Source organism: Pocillopora verrucosa, chromosome 2, assembly GCF_036669915.1.
Source record: "Pocillopora verrucosa isolate sample1 chromosome 2, ASM3666991v2, whole genome shotgun sequence".
NCBI lineage: Eukaryota > Metazoa > Cnidaria > Anthozoa > Scleractinia > Pocilloporidae > Pocillopora > Pocillopora verrucosa.
Window position 1 is genome coordinate 7,226,704 of NC_089313.1, and position 17,333 is coordinate 7,244,036.

The window sequence follows — 17,333 nt, forward strand, 5'->3', positions numbered from 1 at the left end:
ATGTCACTAAACTTCTGGATAAAAAAAAAAAGCCCGCAAGATTTGGCCGAATTACCCTTAATCTACCCTCTTACAGTTATGTTGGTGTTAATGTCTATTTAGTCACCGGAAATTCATTGTAAAGGACAATAAAATTTCGATTAGTTCAGCCAATCCCTTGAGCACGCATATCGTCAAGTGATGTTCATTATGTTATTTCATAATTTTTCTTCCTTTGTCAACTCGTTCTCCATAATATTCACTAGAGTAGTTTGATGGTTACTGGTATGTCGTCAATATGAGCGTTCACTTATCTCACGAACGGGTGGAAATTGTATGCTTGGCTTGTAAGGATCATAACTTTTTAGTGACTGGCCAAGGGGGGAACTGGTAAGTCTACTGTAGTAAGGGAAGTCATCAACAATTTTCGAGCGGCTGGAAAAAGGTTTCTGTGGTATTTTCCAGTGGTGTAGCATGCACGATCCTGGTGCCGCTTCTATCGTGCATTCCTATTATGGATCAGGAATTGCAGACCTATCACGGGGACAGCTGTCTGCTTGGTTGATTGGGACGATAGATTAATGCGAGGTGTCACTGTGGGGATGGGAATAACAGTGATGGCAAAGTGAGCTTAAAACAGCAGAAATCGTCAGAAACTAATATGGACGCATAAGATGTGTGTACTTTTATTGATTTTACGTGTTAAATGTTGATTTCTCGAAATATTTCTCGTGATAATTCCACCATATTTCGCTCCCCATTCTATTCTTAATAACGAGTTCAACGCTTGTAACTTAACACCAAGTCACACAACCCGTGACGCTTTCAGGAATTAATCGGTTGCTTTTTCTCGAGACGCGAACTCGGACCACCTCTGCCGACACTGATCAGTAAAGTTCATTCTGCATTATGAATATGTCTTAATATGGGATTGATGTTAGTTTTTGATCACGTGATCGCTGAAACCATAAGTTTCTCAAATTAAACAATGCCTAACAATATCTTAACTACTGAGGTTGAAATATATTGTATAAAACCTTAACGGTTTGAAGAAAGAACTTTAACGGTGGAGATATAAAGTATCCGTTCAACGGTAAGGTACGCTTATACTATGAATGCAATAACAGTGAATTTAAGAAAGTTTCACTCCTCTGAGAAAATTAAACCATCTCTCTCCGTGAGCGCGCAGCCTCACAACTTATCTTCCTGTGCGAGACTCTGGCGCTTAAACGGAAAAAAAACAGATTACGGCTTTAGAAAAAATATTTACCGTAGAAACCGCCGTTAGTATCCAAAGGTTTAAGAGAAGGGTATCTCGGCAATGAAACGCTTGTGTACAAGTAGAAATATGGCATTTCGAATCTAGCGCGATCTCTGAATCGTTCGTTCAACCCTCCTAAACAGATTCAAGTTGATAGCTGATGTAGAGTCGTAGCCACTGGAAAACCACGTGATCAAGCACCACGGATTTCCTTCAGCGAGGGACAGTCCACAACATAAATAGAGGTCTGATTTTAGTTTTATGATCATCAATTTCTCAAATTGAACGATACTCAATAACATTAGTTGATGAGGATAAATTATACTGTATAAAGCTACAGATGTGGTGGCGATTCAATCGCGCCATCAACCGCTTTAATGAAGGGCTAACGCTCGAAACAAGACATAACTACATATTGCAAAAACAAAGCTCGAAAAAGCGGCTAGTGGGCTCTGCCATAACAGCCTTATCTCTCTACAGTTACGAAATAACTAAAGCTGATAAAAATCGAGTGACTAGGAAAGATTTTCAATCGCGCTAACCAAGATGTTGACAATGTGGCTGATGCTTTGAAAATGAAACAATAAAAATAATGAATTACACTCAGGACTTTTCTCAACCTTCAACTTCCGCTGTCAGAGTGTGTTAGGTATTTAGTTTTCGTGTGTTTTTTAGGTTATTATCGTCCCCCCTCTAGGCTACTCGAAATAAAATTGCATATTGAAAACGGTTAGTGGTCATATGTTAAAATGCTTATCGACCTAATTTTCCTTCCGGCCCTTCCACTCAATCAATAAGAACGCAGTATGTCGGTTTTGTACGTCACACTTTTATCGCTCATGATGTAGTTGAACATGGAAAATGAGGAGAGTTATTCTTTTTTTAATAGGAAATGTCAGCCTTTAGTGTTTACCCCTTTGAAGGGTTTGATTTTCATCTCAAGATAGATCACACCACAACCTAAGTTTCTTTTTTTTAACGCTAAGCTATCTTTGCGTGATAATGGACTCATTGTCTTCGTGAACTTTTCATTTTCTAGCGGGTGTGATTTGCATGATCGAAACCAAAAATCCCAAAAAAACTTAGTGACTTTATTTTGGTTTGGCACGTCACACTATTCTAACTAATGATGGATTTGAGCATCCAAAAATGACACATCTTACTTTGTTTATCCGAAAACGTCAGGCTTCAGTATTCATGCCTTTTAGTACGTTAAGATTTGCATCACGAGATCGATAAGATTGAGCGACAACTAAAGCTTCTGTCTTTAAACAGTAAGCTATCTGTGCGTGAAAACTGACCCACTGTACACATGAACTTTTCATTTTCTTGCGGGTGTAATTTGCATGATCGAAGACAAAAATAGTAACTGATATACTAGATAAAAAAAAAAAAAGAAAACGGACGGAATGGATCGGTATTTTGCTCGAACATAACCACATCACTGGTCTTACCTTTGAAGGCGTTAATCCAATGACTGAAATATGACAACAAGTAAATGAGGAGGTAGCTTGACTTTCAGTAATAATCAATAGTTATACTTAATAGTTATATTTTTTTTTGAGGAGGGGAGAGAGGTGGGGGAAATGGACTTCACTACAGTTACGTTGTAAGATCCGCGCATCCGGAAGGGACTTTCCTGAAAACTCCCAACGGCAATTCGCGCTGTTCAACCTTTTTGTTTCCTCTTTACCTCAGACAAGCGCAAGAAACTTGCAACTAGAGGGCACTAACACCCAGCGATCATTTGAATGATAAAAATGATATATGGCTTAGGTTCTTCCTTGTCTTTGAAAAATAACAAACAATTGCCAGCTTGACAAGCTTGCTTCCCGTTTAATTTAGTATTTATGTCAACATCACCTGATTTCTCCAAATTCGTGGAAATTTCGTTTTCCAAGGCTACACGGTCAAAGCCAAACAAGTCACATTTGAGAATTATGGGCTCACTGTAGTAGAGGGAGGGTCTCAATGGGGTGATGGCTTTTACGGCTAACGGTTAAAATTTTGGCCATTTTACTAGTAACGGTTAACATCATTCCATGAGTTGTTACCAGAAATTTTTAACAACTCAATTCATAATTTGTTACCAGAAATTTTTTTTGAGGTTTAATTTTTTTTACGAATAAAGGTTAAAATTTGACGATTTGTACGCTTAACGGTTAGATTTTTTTGTGGCCGTTTCATGGCTATCGGTTAATCCCATTGAGACCCTCTTGAAGTATATGACGTCTTAGATCAGTGGTAAGTAACTGACAATAAAAAGATTCCTACCGTAATTTTTTGCTATCGTATGCAGCTGACACTATAGATATTTCACAAGTTGTTTTCTATTTATTAGAATCTGAGGCGTTGGGAACATTTTTCAAATGGGAGGGGTGGGGGTTTTTGGTTGTGTCAAATTTGAATTTAAGGGCATTCTGGCCAGAATGCTTTACTATCGTGAATTGTGGGATAGGGGGCAAAATCTCCCGATGAACCCCTTGCATGCCCCCTCTAAGTATCAAGAGGGTCGTAAAAGAGTGTTGGCATGGCTTTTACGGCTAACAGTTAATATCTTTCCATTGTTGCCACTAGAAATGTTTTTACCGTTAACTCTTTTACGAGCTAAGGTTAAAATTTGTCAAGTTTTACGCCTAACGGCTCACAAAAATCTTATTAAGACCCTCTATCAAACATTGTTGCTACCAATTTGTGATTAGGAAAAATGAAAACTGTGATCAAAAGTATTTAACAAAGTCACTGAGAATAGGAACTGATCAATTATCAAATACGATCAAGTAAAGGATCAAAATGGTATGTTTTTTTTCCCTGGAGCGATTTATTATGTACGAGACGTGAACTAATGATTGTCATTTCACAAAATGTTAATACCAATAAGAAATATATCTCCAATCTTGCAGAAGATCATGTAGTGAGAGTTAAACTGCCCAGTTTTCATGCGACTTTCGAAAATTCAAAACGGAAATCGAATACTAAGGGAGAATTAATGAGAGGGAGATATGGAGAGCGAGTTAGCATTTGCTCAGAGGATTTGAGCGTCCCAACTCAAGTGAACGAATTTCGGTTTTGTACGTCACACTTTAATGACCAATGATGGAATTGAACATGTAAAAATAACATATTTCATTCCTTTTTAACAGGAAACGTCAAGCTTCTGTGTCCATCCGTTTCGAAAATTAGAATTTCATTACAAGATCCCTACCAGTAAAACTAAAGCTTCTTTCTTTAGACGGTAAGCTATCTGTGCGCGATAATCAACTTTTCATGAACTGATTTGGAAAACCGATCAGCAGTTTACTCCGCAGCGAATCTAATTCGGTTTTGCACGTCACACTTTTATAGCTTCGAATCGACCATATGTGGTTCACCACACCACACCTTTTAAAGTGTACAACTCTCGTAACTTAACACCGAGTCACACAACGCGTGACGCTTTCATGAATTAATCGTTTGCCTAATCTCGAGATGTGAGCTTGGGCCGCCTCTGCTGACATTAGTAAAGGACATTCTGCATGATAAATATGTCTTAATATAGAATTGGTTTTAGTTTTTGACGCGTGATTGTGGAAACCATCAGTTTCTCAAATTAAACAATGCTGAACAATCTAAGTTAATGAGGTTGAAATATGTTGTATGAAACCATAAAGGTTTGAAGAAAGCCATATAACGGTGGAGATATGAAGCATCCGATCAACAGAAAAGTACAATTATACTATGTATGCAATAACATTGAATTTAAGAGAGTTTTAGTTCCTCTGAGAAAACTAAAACATCTCTCTTCGTGGGCGCGCAGTGTCATGAATCTTCTTATGCGATACTCTGGCACTTAAACAGACAAAAAGAAGATTTGTGCTTGTATGCCCTTCTATTGCATCCTACTCGGGTTGAAATTTTTAAGAGTTAGTGCTCATATGATAAACTGCTTATTGACTGCGTTTGGTTGGGTCGGATGGGAAAATATTTGGCACTCTTTTATCACTCATGATGTAATTGAACATGAAGAATGAAAAGTGTTATTCTATTTTTAATGGAGAACGTCAAGCTTATAAGTGTAGACTCTTTGAAAAGTTTGATTTACATAACAAGATTGATCACAGTAAAACCTTGGTTTCTTTCTTTCAACGGTAACTTATCTTTGCGTGACAATCGACTCATTGTCGTCGTGAACAATTCATTTTCTAGCGGGTGTGATTTGTATTGACTGTATTTCGATTGAGCACGTCACTCTTTTCTGACTAGCGATGGATTTTAGCCTCCAAAAATGATACAACTTACTCTGTTTAACCGGAAATGCAACCGACTTATGCAATTTCTGGTTATCTTGCGAGAATTTTGTCGCCTATTGTTGGGAATACTGATTACACTGTCAAAAATTCCTGCGAATTTGCGGATTTCAGCCACAACGTTAAAGTTGCTCAAAAACCTTCTAAAAGACTTAAGTTAATATGCATTGGCGATACGCATGTTTTGAACTAAAAACATACTTTAGTACCCACTGGAACGTATAGTGTTATGTATTTCTAATAGAACGTTAAGGACGTAACTGCCAAAATCCAGTTACAAATAGTAACGCTCTTGATGAAAGGGAACCAGCGACTAGTTTTGCTGTTATTACAGGGTGTTACGAATTAACTTATTCTACAACAGATGAACTCTATATCCCAAGACAGGATTACTTCCATATTTTCGCTGCTTCGCGCAGGGTCTATAGCACAAGAGGCAAGTGACCAGTTAAAAATTGAAGTATTGACATGCCCGCATGACACTCCCGCCATCCGCAAGCGATTTTAAATTTCTGTCTCCAAAGATCAGTTCTGGTCAGGATATACTTTAATGTTTTATGGCCATGTGTATGCCATGCCACTCCTTACAAAAGGCTTGAAAAACAAAAAAAATGTTGAGTAAATAACCATTACCTCCTCCTGAGAATATTAGTAAAGAAAGCACCAAAAATTGGAATAGATCTCCCCTAACCTGGGATAGCTCTTTTTTTTGAATCTCGATGAAGTACCGGATAGAGTATTTTCTCTACTTATTTTTAATAATTTATCCATCTAAAAGTCTTTTAACTCTGTTCCCTTCGAGTACTTGTCATTATTTACTCTATCGGGGTCTTTTTTCCTGCAAGAAAAAATTTGAAATAACCCAATTAATTATTACCTCAATTAACATTTTGGATATAAAGCAAACACAATTACACCAAGCAACAACATATACAAATAACTGGCTATTACTTGTATCTCATTGGTAGAGAGGCATCTGTGAGATTCTATACTTTATCTTTTATACCAGAGAGCGGGATAGTAACTCTTCAAAAAGGAAAAAAAAGTGTGTGTATAGTCATATATATATATATATATATATTTCTATTTATGTATATTTATGTATATTTATGTTACCTGATGCTCAAGGTAACAAATGATCCCCATCCAGACAACGACCAGTAAGTCATAGCCATCTTCACATCTAATTTAACTTTAATTTATGAAATACCTGTTCTCACGGAGTCTTACCTCTGCTTGTCAAACTCGAGTACCACATCATCTCCAATCAGCGTAAACGAAGCCCACTCAGAAATTTGGTTCAAGCCGTTTTTTCTCATCCACTTCATGGCCTGATGAAGGGATTCACTGGCACTTTCTCTTTCAATGAGGTGTGGATGTGGTGACCATGCTCACCACGTCAACCTTATTAAAAATATAAAATATGATGAAAATCAACTGTCTCTCATTCATTTTATAAATGTAAATTTGCAGCAGATTAATCCAGCCATAACTGCAAATGATAACTTCTTACCAAGCCTGAGGGCCACACAAGAGAACGTTTTCCTGAGTTCCTTACAAAAACAACGGATGGCCAATATTCCTCAGTAGAATTCGAGCAAGTAAAGTTAGCAAGTGATTCATTACATTGCAATTGGACTAAACTTTCTAGTTTTAAAATTGGTGCCTTTCAAAACAAAAATACATGGATTATGATCGTTTCACAGGAAACGGTCCCCATGGAAAAGTGCAGAACAGGTAAGAACTAGATCAGTGCTGGTAATTACCTCCACAATACTGTAGTTATTCGGTTATAAGGCGCAGTCGGCTATAAGACGCACCCCCAATCCGGCAACTTCATCATTGCATGTTTTCAACCTGAAAATATCGCTAAAATTCTCGGTTATAAGGTGCATCGTTGTTTGGGAAGTAAAGATCGGTCAAGTTTATTGTAAATTCTTTCATAAACTTACAAAAAAGCGAAAAAGTCGCGTATTGATTTTATTTTACCGTTAATTAATAAAAGCAGAATTGTCGCACACGCGACCACGCTCACAAACAAAAGCCTTGATTAAACAAAAGCAAAATGTCACAAATTTAATCACAGTGATAAACAAAAGGCAAAAAAAGTCACACATTTAATGATGTGACTACCGGTACCTATCGGTACATATTAATTTTCAGCCTTCCCTCTCGGGAAACATGGTTTTAAAGTATAAAAACAATTCGATCAAAACAATCAGTAGTCGCAAATTTACTTTCTCAGCACAATCATGCCAAACACTCGCCGTCATCCTTACGATCTCAACTTCAAGTTGAAAATCGTAGTTGAAGCTGAAGCTGTTAACAACAATCGAGGGAAAGCGAGGGAATACGGAATTTCTGAATCAATAGTTCGGAAGTGGCGCAATCAGCAGGACATCAGGCGATCTGAAGATGACAGCCAAGCGCGCTTCCATGGACCGTTACCGACCAAAAGATCTCGAACTTCATCAACTGTAGGCCGACTGGTTCAGTGATCAAAGTAGCCAAGGTAAACAAATGCCTTCTTATCTAATACATTATAGTTCACACGGCAACCAGGTGGTCAATCAGACATAGTTTGATGCTACTCTGGTTTGTAGATTTAATGTATGTACCCGAAGAACAGACCCAACGTTTCGACACTCTCGTCTAGTGCCTTCATCAGGGGTGATCTAGACGCTGTAACAAGAGGTCCTTTTATATGATCACTAATTTTTCTGACGAGGTGTAAATAGGCGTCAGGAAGCAAACCGCCATCGTCACGATCTAAACCTCCTCCCAAAAACATTTAAAAGGATGTTTTCAATGCGCTTATAGCCCTCAAAAAATCCGGACCGGCTCTTATTATCTGCTGACAAGGGTAATTGTGTTGTAGTTATGGACAAACAGCAATATCGCGACAAAAATTTTCTCCGTAACTGCCAAAAACCAGTTACAAATAGTAACGCTCTTGATGAAAGGGAACCAGCAACTGGTTTTGCTGTTATTCCTTACATACAGGGTGTTACGAATCAACTTATTCTACAACAAATGAACTCTTTATTCCAAGACAGGATTTCTTCCATATTTCAGAGATCTAACTCAAAATTGTTGAGTACATAACCATTACCTCCTTCTAAGAATATTAGAAAAGAAAGCACCAAAAATTGGAATAACTCTCCCCTAACCTGGGATAGCTCTTTTTTTTTAATGTCGATGAAATACCGGATAGAGTATTTTCTCTACTTATTTCTATTTAGTTTATCCATCTAAAAGTCTTTTAACTCTGTACCCTTCGAGTACTTGTCATTATTTACTCTATCGGGGTCTTTTTTCCTGCAAGAAAAAATTTGAAATAACCCAATTTATTATTACCTCAATTAATATTTTGGATATAAAGCAAACACAATTACACCAAGCACGATATATGAAAATAATATGTATCTCATTGGTAGAGAGGCATCTGTGAGATTCTTTACTTTACACCAGAGAGTGGAGATAGAAACAACAGTATATGTATACATTTATATTTATGTACATATATATAATATTATTATAATTTATATATATTATATAATATTATTGTTCAAGCCGTTTTTTCTCATCCACTTCTCCAGAACTTCGTATATATATATATATATATATATTTATATTTATGTACATATATATATACATTAAACTAGCCTGATGCTCAAGGTAACAAAGGATCCCCATCCAGTCAACGACCAGTAAGTCATAGCCAACTTCACATCTAATTTAACTTTAATTTATGAAATACCTGTTCTCACGGAGTCTTACCTCTGCTTGTCAAACTCGAGTCTCACATCATCTCCAATCAGCGTAAACGAAGCCCACTCAGAAATTTGGTTCAAGCCGTTTTTTCTCATCCACTTCATGGCCTGATGAAGGGATTCACTGGCACTTTCTCCTTCAATGAGGTGTTCGTAGAACCGACTCATCAGCTTCTCTGTTGCTGAGTCTGGAATGGCCCACAGCGCAACCAATACCGAGCGAGCACCAGATCCTAAGAACGCACGGGCAATTCCTATAACTCCTTCGGCTCTTATCTCTCCACTTCCACTGTGACAGCAGCTAAGTACCACCAGTTTAGCTCTGACTTTCACTCGTGAGACATCAGCCATCGTCAACATGTAAGCTTCCTTCGGTGGGATAGCGTTTTGACTGTTGGGAGTAGGAATGGGGGAGAGTGCAATTTCTCCCCTTTCCGCGTTACCATGGGCAGCAAAATGTATCAAGCTCACTGAACTTATCCGATCAAGTACCGCCTGCTTCGTTGCTTGCTCTTCAACTAGAGGCGGAACACCCACCAGTCGTCCGACCATCTCCGCTTCCTTTCTTGCAGCTGGCAATGGTTGCAGCCAATTAACCTTGGGATTGCCTATTACCAAGGCACCAGTGTCGCTGTGATAGTCCTCTGGTCTATCTTGAATGTTCTTGAGTGTTGTCAACGAAGGAATGATACGGATCTTATGAGTCTCTGACAAGTATTCGGCTCCTTCCCTTTCACTCAGGGCAGCAAAGGGAACTTTGTACAACCTGCGGTCAGGAACAATAATGACTTCAGGCTCATCAAGCAAATCATAAACGGGGGCAATGAACATTTTGTAACACAAATATAGACTTGAAATCACTTTCTCGTCCTCGTCCTCGGCCTCGTCCTCCTCCAGGAGTCGCAATCTTGCTGAGCTCTTTTGCGCGGGGGAGAGAAGTTGCAATTTAATCGTATTTAAAGACCGATCTTCACAATCTTTAGTGGGCAAAATACCAAGACTCCGGAAATTATCATCCAAAAATTGACTCACAGACAAATCTTTGGGTAAACCAGCCTGAACTAGATTCTCTTCTGGTGATACTCTTCTATAGTGAAGGACTCCACTTGTTTTCAAGATCCACAAATGCAGACGATTCTGAAAATAAGAAATGTACAGACAAGTACAGTTATTTTTCTTTCTTAAAATGTTCTCAATGCCAAACCAAGATTGTGGATTGGCAGAGATGTGCGTTTCAACCGAGTACTTCTCTGCCATTAAGTCTGATAGGCCTCTAGCTCGACCCAACTCCTCAACATAAATAGCATCCCGAGCATTTCCGGTGCCACAAAGCAAAGTACAAAGCAGTTTGTAGGGAAATATTCCTGTGTGCTCCAGAAATGATGTTTTGAACTGATCATTGGCGCCCAAGAAATATCTCAGCTCCTCATACTTTTCAATGCACAGATGAAGACACGACAGGATGTCTTTGATTTTATATTGATATAAATACAAAACGGCGTAACCTAGAAGGATCTCGAACTCTCTTCTTCCATCTCCAATATCTCTGGATATGAATAAAGCTTTCTCCAAGCATACTTCCGAAGCTTCAAAATCACCAACAGTTCTAAACAGAATTCCAAGGTGTCCAAGAGCTGCTGCTTCCCCTCCTCTGTCGCCAATTGCAGTTGTAATAACAAGCGCTTTTTGGAAATACTCTTCAGCCTTGTCGTATTGGCCAAGCGACTCAAACACAGTACCTAGGTTTCCATAACATGATGCTTCCCCTCCTCTGTCGCCAATTTCAGTTCTGATGACAAGCGCTTTTTGGAGATACTCTTCAGCCTTGTCGTATTGGCCAAGCGACGTAAACACAGTACCTAGGTTTCCATAGTTAGTTGCCTCCCCTTTTCGGTCGCCAATTTCAGTTTTGATGACAAGCGCTTTTTGGAGATACTCTTCAGCCTTGTCGTATTGGCCAAGCGACCTAAACACAGTACCTAGGTTTCCATAGTTAGTTGCCTCCCCTTTTCGGTCGCCAATTTCAGTTGTGATGATAAGCGCTTTTTGGAGATACTCTTCAGCCTTGTCGTATTGGCCAAGCGACTCAAACACAGTACCTAGGTTTCCATAACATGATGCTTCCCCTCCTCTGTCGCCAATTTCAGTTGTGATGAGAAGCGCTTTTTGGAGATACTCTTCAGCCTTGTCGTATTGGCCAAGCGACTCAAACACAGTACCTAGGTTTCCATAACATGATGCTTCCCCTTCTCTGTCGCCAATTTCAGTTTTGATGACAAGTGCTTTTTGGAGATACTCTTCAGCCTTGTCGTATTGGCCAAGCGACCTAAACACAGTACCTAGGTTTCCATAGTTAGTTGCCTCCCCTTTTCGGTCGCCAATTTAAGTTGTGATGACAAACGCTTTTTGGAGATACTCTTCAGCCTTGTCGTATTGGCCAAGCGACGTAAACACAGTACCTAGGTTTCCATAGTTAGTTGCCTCCCCTTTTCGGTCGCCAATTTCAGTTGTGATGACAAGCGCTTTTTGGAGATACTCTTCAGCCTTGTCGTATTGGCCAAGCGACTCAAACACAGTACCTAGGTTTCCATAACATGATGCTTCATTTTGTCTGTCGCCAATTTCAGTTGTGATGACAAGCGCTTTTTGGAGATACTCTTCAGCCTTGTCGTATAGGCCAAGCGACCTAAACAAAGTACCTAGGTTTCCATAGTTAGTTGCCTCCCCTTTTCTGTCGCCAATTTCAGTTTTGATGACAAGTGCTTTTTGGAGATACTCTTCAGCCTTGTCGTATTGGCCAAGCGACTCAAACACAGTACCTAGGTTTCCATAACATGATGCTTCCCCTTCTCTGTCGCCAATTTCAGTTTTGATGACAAGCGCTTTTTGGAGATACTCTTCAGCCTTGTCGTATTGGCCAAGCGACTCAAACACAGTACCTAGGTTTCCATAACATGATGCTTCATTTTGTCTGTCGCCAATTTCAGTTGTGATGACAAGCGCTTTTTGGAGATACTCTTCAGCCTTGTCGTATAGGCCAAGCGACCTAAACAAAGTACCTAGGTTTCCATAGTTAGTTGCCTCCCCTTTTCTGTCGCCAATTTCAGTTTTGATGACAAGTGCTTTTTGGAGATACTCTTCAGCCTTGTCGTATTGGCCAAGCGACTCAAACACAGTACCTAGGTTTCCATAACATGATGCTTCCCCTTCTCTGTCGCCAATTTCAGTTGTGATGACAAGCGCTTTTTGGAGATACTCTTCAGCCTTGTCGTATTGGCCAAGCGACCTAAACACAGTACCTAGGTTTCCATAACATGATGCTTCCCCTTCTCTGTCGCCAATTTCAGTTGTGATGACAAGTGCTTTTTGGAGATACTCTTCAGCCTTGTCGTATTGGCCAAGCGACTCAAACACAGTACCTAGGTTTCCATAGTTAGTTGCCTCCCCTTTTCGGTCGCCAATTTCAGTTTTGATGACAAGCGCTTTTTGGAAATACTCTTCAGCCTTGTCGTATTGGCCAAGCGACCTAAACACAGTACCTAGGTTTCCATAACATGATGCTTCCCCTCCTCTGTCGCCAATTTCAGTTCTGATGACAAGCGCTTTTTGGTGATACTCTTCAGCCTTGTCGTATTGGCCAAGCGACGTAAACACAGTACCTAGGTTTCCATAGTTAGTTGCCTCCCCTTCTCTGTCGCCAATTTCAGTTTTGATGACAAGCGCTTTTTGGAGATACTCTTCAGCCTTGTCGTATTGGCCAAGCGACCTAAACACAGTACCTAGGTTTCCATAACATGATGCTTCCCCTTCTCTGTCGCCAATTTCAGTTGTGATGACAAGCGCTTTTTGGAGATACTCTTCAGCCTTGTCGTATTGGCCAAGCGACGTAAACACAGTACCTAGGTTTCCATAGTTAGTTGCCTCTCCTTTTCGGTCGCCTATTTCAGTAGTGATGACAAGCGCTTTTTGGAAATACTCTTCAGCCTTGTCGTATTGGCCAAGCGACCTAAACACAGTACCTAGGTTTCCATAACATGATGCTTCCCCTTCTCTGTCGCCAATTTCAGTTGTGATGACAAGCGCTTTTTGGAGATACTCTTCAGCCTTGTCGTATTGGCCAAGCGACGTAAACACAGTACCTAGGTTTCCATAGTTAGTTGCCTCTCCTTTTCGGTCGCCTATTTCAGTTGTGATGACAAGCGCTTTTTGGAAATACTCTTCAGCCTTGTCGTATTGGCCAAGCGACTCAAACACAGTACCTAGGTTTCCATAACATGATGCTTCCCCTTCTCTGTCGCCAATTTCAGTTGTGATGACAAGTGCTTTTTGGAGATACTCTTCAGCCTTGTTGTATTGGCCAAGCGACGTAAACACAGTACCTAGGTTTCCATAGTTAGTTGCCTCCCCTTTTCGGTCGCCAATTTCAGTTTTGATGACAAGCGCTTTTTGGAGATACTCTTCAGCCTTGTCGTATTGGCCAAGCGACTCAAACACAGTACCTAGGTTTCCATAACATGATGCTTCATTTTGTCTGTCGCCAATTTCAGTTGTGATGACAAGCGCTTTTTGGAGATACTCTTCAGCCTTGTCGTATAGGCCAAGCGACCTAAACAAAGTACCTAGGTTTCCATAGTTAGTTGCCTCCCCTTTTCTGTCGCCAATTTCAGTTTTGATGACAAGTGCTTTTTGGAGATACTCTTCAGCCTTGTCGTATTGGCCAAGCGACTCAAACACAGTACCTAGGTTTCCATAACATGATGCTTCCCCTTCTCTGTCGCCAATTTCAGTTGTGATGACAAGCGCTTTTTGGAGATACTCTTCAGCCTTGTCGTATTGGCCAAGCGACCTAAACACAGTACCTAGGTTTCCATAACATGATGCTTCCCCTTCTCTGTCGCCAATTTCAGTTGTGATGACAAGTGCTTTTTGGAGATACTCTTCAGCCTTGTCGTATTGGCCAAGCGACTCAAACACAGTACCTAGGTTTCCATAGTTAGTTGCCTCCCCTTTTCGGTCGCCAATTTCAGTTGTGATGACAAGCGCTTTTTGGAGATACTCTTCAGCCTTGTCGTATTGGCCAAGCGACCTAAACACAGTACCTAGGTTTCCATAACATGATGCTTCCCCTTCTCTGTCGCCAATTTCAGTTGTGATGACAAGCGCTTTTTGGAGATACTCTTCAGCCTTGTCGTATTGGCCAAGCGACCTAAACAAAGTACCTAGGTTTCCATAGTTAGTTGCGTTCCCCTTTCGGTTGCCAATTTCAGTTGTGATGACAAGCGCTTTTTGGAGATACTCTTCAGCCTTGTCGTATTGGCCAAGCGACACAAACACAGTACCCAAGTTTCCATAACATGATGCTTCTCCGCTTCTGTCGCCAATTTTGGTTGTTATGGCAAGGGCCCTCTCAACATATTCCTTTGCTTTTAGGCTTTCTCCAAGTTTATAAAGCATAATTCCATACTCTCTGTATAAGTCAAACAGTTTCCTTCCGTATCTTTCCGCACTTATGTAGTCAGAGATATGATGATAAGCGCTGAAAAGAATGGTATAGATGTCGCTGTAAAATTGTAGCAGTGCTGAATCAAAGTGGTCTTTGCTGTTTTGATCGGTGCAAGTTAGCAAAATCAAACATTCGCTGCATATCTCAATGGCTTTCTGAATGCGATCTGAGTTGAGCAAGAACAGGGCAACAAGTAAGGCGATGCTCATGAAAGGTGTCATGGCTTCTGCTGTTAGGTTTTTATTGCAATCCTCTCCTATTATCAGGGAAACATTATTTTTATTAACACAATACTAAACAAGAAAAGGAAAAGAAAAAAAAAGAAAACGGACGGAGTGGATCAAAGTTTTCCCAATACTCGCACAGAAATCTCAAGTGTAAGTGATAAATATTGGAATTGGAGGAGTATGTGCTAATTTTTGATCTAGGGTTTGGCTTCCATCCCTTCCCCAGTGAGGAACAAGGAGGAAAAAAAGGAACTAGCACTCTTTTGCCTGCCTTGATGACTATGAACTGTGTGGCCTAGTCGAGGGAGTTCAAGTAAAGACGACAAATATGCAACAAAATGCACAGAAAACATCGAAATGTAAGGGAACAAGGAAAAATTCTGGAAAAAAACATTTTGTTCTACGCGCCCTACTTTCAAAGAAACACTTGGAAAACTGTATATCACTGAAAAGCTTATAAAGTATTGAAGAAAGTTTTAAAAGTTTGTTTTTTCCCCAGCAAATTTAATTTCAATGTTTTCTCTAAACAAAGAGTAAATGAAAGTTTGAAATTTGACCAGATCTTGTTGACAGTAACCTCAAATCAAAACTCACAATTCAAGGCAGTAACAAAAATACTGTTTTTTTCTGTTTTTTCGCTACATTACAAAACTGAAGAAACCGTTTGTTCGTTGCGGCTGAACGAAAACAAAAATCATGCTGCCTAGGTCTCGAAGGCAGGGTAATTAATTTATTTTTAAAAAATGACATTTAGTTGCCCTTTTGCTGTGCCCTGCGCAAACGCTGGTCCCTAGTAAAAATGCCGAGTTAATCAAGTCGATTTTGAAATTAACGCAGGGGTCATATCATCGAAAGAACTCGGTGACACTGATTGCAAAATGAGAAACTTTCAAAGTGAGGCTACATTTTTCAAGATAAACAAACAGTGAGGTGGCTTGATTAAATTTCCTGAACTTAAGAGTCATCAGATATATTGACAACTGACATATTTAAACGTTAAGTCAAGTACATATGTATTCAAATTGGGGAAACTTTGTGTAAATATTGCTTGAAAGCGAAGGTAATTGATTAATTACCAAAATTACCGACCAATTGCCTAAATTTAGATAGATTTTGCTTTTTGGATGTTTCTCAGATATCGCTGGCTAATTTTCAGCTGGTTAAGATGTCACTTTTTTAACTATGTATTTTGTACCCTTCTTTAACTTCATTCGCTTGCAGTTTATCACTTCTCTTTATCGGAATAGTGGTTAAGATATCCGTGCTTATCTGTTCAAGTTACCAAATTTTCCAGCTTTTGCATGATTCAATTCTGATCTATTCAGATTCACCGTAAAAAGGAAATAAACAACTGGTTTCCTTGGCTTCCCATCCCGTTATCACTGAAAACTTTCCACTTGAATATTCTCTTCGCATATCTTTTTTTTCCTCTAGTTGCTGCTTCCTGTTCTCTGTTTTTGCACTTAGCTTGTTTTGAAGCCAAAACAAAGGTAAAAATACCAAATATACCACTAAAAGATATTGACAACGTAAGTAATTAGAAAAAAGGCTCTAAAACGGCAAATTACGAAAATACACGGTCATTCAAGGCTGCTGTTTCTCAGTGAAGGCGAGGCCCCTCTTTGATGAGGAAAATGGCTGTTGTTCAGTTGTGTATTTTAGCGCTGTTTGTGGCTTCCACAAAGAGTAGTAGTATGTATTACATGTATTCCAACATGATCATACTCGATGGCAAAAGAAATTACTATGTTTTCTACAACTACAATGAGTCCGCGGACACACTGGAGTTTATGGTGCAAATCAGTTTAAGTTGGTTTCGTTGCTGCTGAAGTAGCATCAAATAAATATATGTTATTTGCCAGCCCACGGCCTCGGGCGGTACTCAAGACAGTAGGCACAGTTTTTCCCAATACGGACTGACTTAGACTGGTGAATAACATCTTTATTTTTTTCCTTAAACTGAACTAAATTCCTTCCAAAACATCCCGAATGATTTAGGGCTGTAATAACAGCAGGATCCTCCATAAATTGAACAATATTTGAGCGGGTAAATGATAGTTAAAATAGAGGTGATGCAAATTAAAGCGAGATGCTGCATCAAAAATATTTCCATGTACGTAATGAATAAGATAAGGGTGATTTAAAAGGCTTCCTAACAAACTTTGAAACATTTTTACAAGTATCTGTCACAATCTGACACAAGTTAATTGAAGAGCGCGTAAGAAACAAAAAGGGCATGTACACTTTTGAAAAAACAACCAAACTAGTTTAGCAAGGACTGTCACGACAATGTGTTCTTCAAAA